Genomic DNA, 8477 nt, shown 5'->3' with positions numbered 1-8477 from the left:
TAATTTTATCTCGTTTAATTTGTAAGTAATATTTTCAAACTCATATTCACCCAAAATAATGCACAAATTATTTCCAGCCGTACCCAACACTTTCTCTGGCATTGACATCCCAATAATGTAATCCCCACTCTCTCTCTTCAGCCCCTACAAGGCAGCAATGAGTGGCGCGAATTCTGGACATCTGCCTTCGCCACCGCCGGCGGATTGCTGTTGAATGTGTAAATTCTTCATCGCACCAGCCAGCCAGTCCTCCAAAATCCAACCTCAACCGACGGCGTGACAGCTACAGCTGCGCGGCCGCTACATGACGTTGCACAGTATCATCCCAAATTCAGGCAGTTTTATTTTATAGGGAGATTGGGAGTGCTTAAAAAATACAATTTTATTACAAAATTTTAACAAAACAATTTATTGATTTCTTTTGTAAATTCACAATAAATTAAAAAAAACACGATTTTCCCTACTCTCCCTTACAACAGAGTCTGGCGGGTATTTCGCTGGAAATGCTATTGAAAATTTTAAACTTTCCCGCCATCCAGCCGGCAGCAGCTGCTTCCAAAAACCACGCTGCCACCATCGCTAATGGTCCCTCGGGCGGCCAGTGCATCCAACCCGGTCCGGGGCCTATTGGCACTATTCCGGCAGTTTGGGCTAACCACTTCAAAAATAATTTCTCGACAGTCATATTCCGTAATTTATGGCACGCCTGGCCATGGTCAGCTCGATGTCGGTTCCCGTGCTTCCGGCGATGGCTCACACACACACACACACACACACAAAGCTCTCTAGTTTCAAATCTCGACTGATTGCATCGGCGGCCTTGGCCACAACTAACCGGTTTGGGGGGAGGATGGGTTCTGTTCGATAAAATCTCTTCCGTGGGTGCAGCGGGAAATGCACTTCCGCTGGCCGCCATATTCACATCCTGTGAGGAATCCACGACCACGAGCTGCAGTAACCATGGAAAATGGTCGAATTTTAGGGTCCTTTTGAACGATGGGGACGTGGGCATTAAATTTGATGAGTGTTTGGACACGTTGAATTTTGGGAGATTTTGTTTGATTACTCGTGGAGTCGAAGTTTGTAGATTCGGGTTTAATTTGAAGACCAAGAAGCGGAAATTTCTGAGAAACCGGAGCTGGAGTTGAATTCAGAGTCGACTATCTTTCAAATTCTTTGCCTCTATCAGGGGCGCCGACTCTGCCCCTTAGAAATTACGCGAGATGGGCAGATCATACATTGTGCCCCCCAGAAATTTTGCAAGAAAAATATTCTAATTTCAAATATTCAATTAAAATTAAACAGAAATAATTAAAAATAAAAATGAAATCATTATTGGAACATCGTTTGTACACAACCACACACGGATAGGATTCTTGTAGGCAAATTTGTAAAATCTTTTTTTCAAAAACATTTCGACGTCGTCGTGCTATCTTGTCGCACCCGCCATTTTGACGTTCCAAGAAAAACGCGTTTTAATGTTTGATCTTGAATAAACAAAAACGAAAGCACACAATGTAAACCATAACAAATACGTTTTGTTTGGTTGACCATTCTGTGCATTGTCCCGAAGTTTGGTAGAAGTTGGTTGCTGGAGTCCCGAGTTATAATTACAAATGTTTACGGTAGTCTAGCTTGTACGTGCGTCAAACGCGTTCTGACCTGAAATCCCTTGGGCCAGTTGTCGCACATACATCAATTTTTAGGTAGTGAAAAGATAGCACGACGAGATTGAAACATCTTTCATTTGTAAAGTGACAAAAATGCACGGAGTTTTTTTCGGTTTTTATTGAATATTTCAGGATTGAAATCGAATTTTGGGGATCTGTGAAGGTCAAAAGGTGAGGCATTGTGAGCTGCACAAAATGGCGTTCTTAACTCAATTTGGCACAAACTGCACGTACGACAAGTAAGCACAACGGTGACGAATTGTTGGTTTTCGAATTCAAAAAGGTACTTTCTGAACAAACTCGTTTGAAATTATCTGGATTTCGAAGCAAATGTTTTTCAAAATGATGTCGTCAATATAGATTTTTTGCAATTCCGTCGTAAAACGACTTACTTTTCCTGTCATTTTTGAATGATGAAAAAGCCTACTTTTCAGTACCAAAAATGACATAAAAAAACGAATAGCAACACTTTTAAAAATAAATGCTGAAAAGTTCTACTTTTCAGCTCTGAAATGGATGCTGAAAAGTTGAACTTTTTAGCACTTGTTTCCAAAAGCAACACTTTTCAATTATTTTTTTATTTAAACGATTGATTGACAAAATACATGAACATTTGACTTATAATTTCACTCAATGGGTGTTTTTGTCAAGGGAGCAATTCTCTACCAAAACTGGAAATGGATTTTATTTGTATTTTTTGATTTGGCTCAAACTTTGTGGGGGCCTTCCCTATGACCAAATATGCTATTTTGTGTCATTGGTTCACCCATACAAGTCTCCATACAATTTTGACAGCTGTCGATACAAAAATGGTATGTAAATATTCAAACAGCTGTAACTTTTGAGTGAATTTTCTGATCAATTTGGTGTCTTCGGCAAAGTTGTAGGTATTATTGAGGACTTTTGAGAAAAAAATAGGTACACGGAAAAAAATTTGCAGATATTTTTATCAACTTTTTTTTCACTAAAACTCAATTTCCCAAAATAAGTATTTTTTGATTTTCGAGATTTTTTTATATGTTTTAGGGGACAAAAATCCGCAACTTTTGAGCCATAGAGAAACATGGTCAAAAAATCTGCCGCCGAGTTATTAACATTTTTTCCTTGCCATTTTCAACAGACTTGACCAAATTGAATTAAATTTGTATTTGAGGCAGTAAACATCCTAATTAACACTGTGCAGGAAGAATGAGTTCATTTCATCCAAAAGTTTTCGAATTTGAAGTAAAAATTAGTGATGCTCTGGTGCAACCATGGACGTTAGGAGTTCAATCGTTTTTTTTTTTAAATATTGAAAAATAAAATGCATCAACAGTCATTCTAGAACCAATAGTTATTCAAGTTTATTTGTGATTTTTTTTATGTTTGGCGGTTTGGCGATCAAAACAACTCCTCAGCCCTAGATTATTTAAACTAACATTTAACAATTTTCTAGAATAAGTAGTAATGAAAAAGCATGAAATTTAAAAGGAGTGCTATTTTTATCAAAGTTTTTTTTTATATTTAAAGTACAATTTGCAACAAAAAACCAGGCAACATTTAACCGTGCACATCATATAAATATTGACCCTCCCCCGTTAAAATGTGACCAATAAATGCTGAAATTACACCAGCAGTTTGTAGACGTGAGGGCATTTTGCGTATATCTGGGTATGATGCAACGATGCTGCGGAGCTTGTACGTTGTTTCTGAATGGTGCCGTGCAGCTTAGTATCCATGCATCAGCAACATGGAGTTAGTCGAATATGAGTCTATTATATTTCATTTTTATTCTAGAAAATGATTAAATTAGGCTTAACAAACTATCAAAACAAACCTTTAAATAAAAAAACCAAAAAATATTTGAAAAATTTAAAAAAATTTGAGCGAATGGAATGTTGCTAATTTTTCAAAAACCGACAAGAAATTTTTAAATGTTGATGAAAATGTTAACAAATACATTGATGATACACGGAGAAAAAAGAGTTCTCAAAATCGTGAACAAACGTTCATGAAAATGGGAACCACGAACAAAGTGTTCAAATTCCATGGTACGTTTTTGGAAATCGTACCATGGGATTTGAACACTTTGTTCGTGGTTCCCATTTTCATGAACGCTTGTTCACGATTTTGGGAACCCTTTTTTCTCCGTGTACAGCTTTGTTTACAAAATTTCTAACCCTGTAAGTCGACCAGAGCCTTTATGTCCCTCGCAGAACCAATCCGTGAGGCTGCGGTAGTCCACTGGCAATTTTAACACTCAAAACGGGCATAAAATGCAACCCTTTTTGCTCACCCATATATACCGTGAGCTTGTGAGTGTGTTGGCGCAATATGAATGACTACATGCAGGCTTAGAACGACATTCTAATTCATTTTCGTGGTTCGCGTTTTTTTATGAGGGGTCCGGCTGTTTTACAGCTGGACCCACAAACAACACCACCACCACCCACTCGATTGAAAATCTATTTGAGAAATTTTCCACCGACTCACTGCTATTGCAGGGACCGAGCTTGTGGTTCGGGATATACCGTGCGACCATTCCGGAGGACATTTACGCATGTGGCTGAAGGGGCTTTTAAAAACAGTAAAACGAAATTTTTGTTTCAGTTTGGTTGAGGATTGATGAGGATTATTGAAATGTATAATATGATTTATTTTGTGGAATTGTATCAGAATAATTCCTAAGTTTATTTTAAAATTAAAATGAAGCAATAATTTCTGTCGTTTATTTGTCTTAACTTTTTTTAAACTTAACTTGTTATACTATGAATAAATTGTTTCAATAATATAATGAATTGTCAGCTTCAAGTATATTTCAATTGCTTGCTTACTTAAATGAATGAAATCGTCTCAAATGCTCTAAAAATTTGATGTGACAATTATGATTATTTAAATTTCAACTGACAATGAATGTTAACTCTTCAGAGTTAATAAAACTAATTTTATGCGCAAAAAAAACTTCAATGAAAACTGAAAATCACACATCTACATTATTTTTTTAAAAGTGAGCAATTCTCTACAAAACCGGCCGATTTCGACCATTTTTATTTTTTGTATTTTTTGATTTGGCTCAAACTTTGTGGGGGCCTTCTCTATGACCAAAGAAGCCATTTTGCATCATTAGTTTGTCCATATAAATTTCCATACAAATTTGGCAGCTGTTCATACAAAAACGTTACGTAAATATTCGAAAATCTGTAACTTTTAAAGGAATTTTTTGATCAATTTGGTGTCTTCGGCAAAGTTGTAGGTATTGTTAAGGACTATTTAGAAAAAAATAGGTACACGGAAAAAAAAAATTCCCGATTTTTTTATTAACTTTTTTTTTACAAAAACTCAAATTCCCAAAATACGTATTTTTGATTTTCGAGATTTTTTGATATGTTTTAGGGGACAAAAATCCGCAACTTTTGAGCTATAGAGAAACATGGTCAAAAAATCTGCCGCCGAGTTATGATTTTTTGAAAAACTGGTGATTTTTGTAAAAAATTGAAATTTCATACATAAAAATTTTTTAACCTCATTTTTTTATGCAAAATTGAATTTGCAATCGAAAATTACTTTACAGATTTTTTGATAAAGGGCCCCGTTTTCAAGATATAGCAACCGAAAGTTTGATTTCAGCGAAATATTTGCAGTTTTTCGATTTTTAAAAATAGTGACCATGAGTGACCATTTCTAAAAAAAATTTTTTTGAAAAGTTCAGAAAATTTGCTATAAAATTGTCTAAGAGACATCGAAGATTGGACCACTGGTTGCTGAGATACAGCGGCTTAAAGAAAAAGAAACAAGAAAATTGAAATTTTCTAATTCTCACCCAAACAACCCTCAATTTTCTAATGTCAATATCTCAGCAACTAATGATCAGATTTTCAATGTTAGTACATGAAACATTCGTGAAATTTTTCGATCTTTTCAAAAAAATATTTTGAAAATTTTTAAATCAATACTAGCATTTTAAATGGACATAATATTCATTGTTTGGCCCTTTTAAAATGTTAGTCTTGATTTAATTTTTTTCAAAATATTTTTTTCGAAAAGATCGAAAAATTTTACGAATGTTTCATGTATTAACATTGAAAATTGAACCATTAATTGCTGAGGTATCGTCATTAGAAAATGGTGGGCTGTTTGGGTGAGACTTAGAAAACTTCAATTTTCGTGATTCTTTTTCTTTAAGCCGCTGTATCTCAACAACCAGAGGTCCAATCTTCAATGTCTCTTAGACAATTTTATAGCAAATTTTCTGAACTTTTCAAAAAAAATATTTTTAGAAATGGTCACTCATGGTCACTATTTTTAAAAATCGAAAAACTGCAAATATTTCGCTGAAATCAAACTTTCGGTGGCTATATCTTGAAACCGGGGCCCTTTATCAAAAAATCTGTAAAGTAATTTTCGATTGCAAATTCAATTTTGCATAAAAAAATTAGGTCAAAAAATTTTTATGTATGAAATTTGGATTTTTTCCAAAAATCACCAGTTTTTCAAAAAATCATAAATCGGCGGCAGATTTTTTGACCATGTTTCTCTATAGCTCAAAAGTTGCGGATTTTTGTCCCCTAAAACATATCAAAAAATCTCGAAAATCAAAAAATACGTATTTTGGGAATTTGAGTTTTTGTGAAAAAGTTAATAAAAATCGGGAAATTTTTTTCCGTGTACCTATTTTTCTAAATAGTCCTTAACAATACCTACAACTTTGCCGAAGACACCAAATTGATCAAAAAATTCCTTTAAAAGTTACAGATTTTCGAATATTTACGTACCATTTTTGTATGAACAGCTGCCAAATTTGTATGGAAATTTATATGGACAAACTAATGATGCAAAATGGCTTCTTTGGTCATAGAGAAGGCCCCCACAAAGTTTGAGCCAAATCAAAAAATACAAATAAAATCCATTTCCGGTTTTGGTAGAGAATTGCTCAAGTGTAGCGATTGATTCAGTATTTTACAATGCTAACTTTTTGCACCCGCCCAATTCACAAACGTTTCAATTTCAATCAAATTCGAAATAAAAAACTATCGCACACAAACTCCATGATTGGAACGTGCAACAAACTGTTTGGAAAATTGACGCAAATCATTCCGTTGATTGGCTTTTTCCAGGCCTTTTCCCTCGCCCTGTGCACACATTCATTTGGACGAACGTGTGAGTGTGTGGATTCTCTTCAAATTCAGTCCGGAAGCTGCTGCAGTTGGTCACTAAAAGTTCGTTCTCCGTGAAAAGCTTGCCGTCATTCAATCGAAAAAAAGGAGAGATAGAACTCGAGCAGAATGCAGTCTTCGTTCACTGATAGAGCGTGAAAATTGAACGCCATGTGCTGCCTGCATTTGCTCCAGTGCGTGAAAACGTGTCGAAATCATCCACCGGAAAATGCGTTTCAAATTTTTCTGCCAATTGAAGGGTTGGGACTTTTTTTCACAATTGGACAGCTCGTCTGCTTTTTGCAAATTTTAACATTTTTCAGCGAAATTCTACATATATTACAAACAATAATTAACACTTACTAACAAAACTTTAAATTTCAGCACATTTTACAGCTAGTTCCCTTTCAAACTTTTTTCATAATACTTTTCGAAAACCAAGCACAGCTGGTTCGCACTTGCGATTGGCTTCGCTCCGAAAACCACAACTATTAAATCTTCACTGGTGCAAGGCGAACACATACTCACACACTGAAGTCATTTGCCGTGTCCACAAATTTCAATTAATTACACGCTTGACCTGATTTACACGCATCTTTACGCAGATTAAATTGCCAATATGGCACCGAAGCCACTGCCAGAGTTGTTGCACTTGGGCACTTTGGCCGCCCTGATGACCAGCTGGTGGCGCCGACTTCGAGGCTCTGCACATAGACACACACACACACACTTTGCACTTCGTCTCGAAATGGGGTTTGTACTAATTTGAAGTGCACTCAAAAATGGTATGACTTTGAATTTAACATTTCAATGTTTGTTTTCATCCATGATTATTGGAGAAAATATGAAGAACCAAGAAGTTCTGAAAATAATGGCTGAATATATCATCTATATTGCGGAAATGTGTCCACTATCCTAACAAAATAATTTGAACAACATCCTTAACGAACCCGGGAATTCCCGAAATTCTAGCGGAAGTATACATTTTCTTAACTTTTTGGTTTTTTTTTTTAAATAAAAAATATAGTGAAAGAACTCAACTTACTGATAAGTTCAATAAGTAAATAACAGTAAATTGAATTGAACAATCAACTGTTCTTATTGAACTTAGCAGTTCGTCGAAAAATGTAATGTCAAGGTTTATTTCAGATGATATTTTTTTCTGAAGCATTCACAACTGGAAATAAATCTTCTTTATTTCTTGGACAACAAAAATCACGATTATATGGAATTAAAATAAATTATTAACATTTTGGTATATTTTTTAAAGGAAATTTTTTGTTATACCATTTGAAAATAAAGTACCCCTTCCCGCCTAGATCAAAATTTTGTTTCTTCTACGTTTTTGTTTTCCTTTATTTTTGTTTGTGTATGAAGAATTAGGTTAGTTTATTTAAAATTGTTCAAGAAATTATAGTTTAAAGTTGAGCAATTCTCTACCAAAACCGGAAATGGATTTTATTTGTATTTTTTGATTTGACTCAAACTTTGTGGGGGCCTTCCCTATGACCAAATAAGCTATTTTGTGTCATTGGTTCACCCATACAAGTCTCCATACAATTTTGGCTGCTGTCCATACAAAAATGGTATGTAAATATTCAAACCGCTGTAAGTTTTGAGTGAATTTTCTGATCAATTTGGTGTCTTCGGCAAAGTTGTAGGTATTGTTGAGAAC

This window comes from Culex quinquefasciatus, chromosome 2 (assembly GCF_015732765.1).
Source record: "Culex quinquefasciatus strain JHB chromosome 2, VPISU_Cqui_1.0_pri_paternal, whole genome shotgun sequence".
In the NCBI taxonomy this organism is placed as follows: domain Eukaryota; kingdom Metazoa; phylum Arthropoda; class Insecta; order Diptera; family Culicidae; genus Culex; species Culex quinquefasciatus.
The sequence above is the reverse complement of the archived record's forward strand: the minus strand, read 5'-3'. Positions refer to the sequence as shown.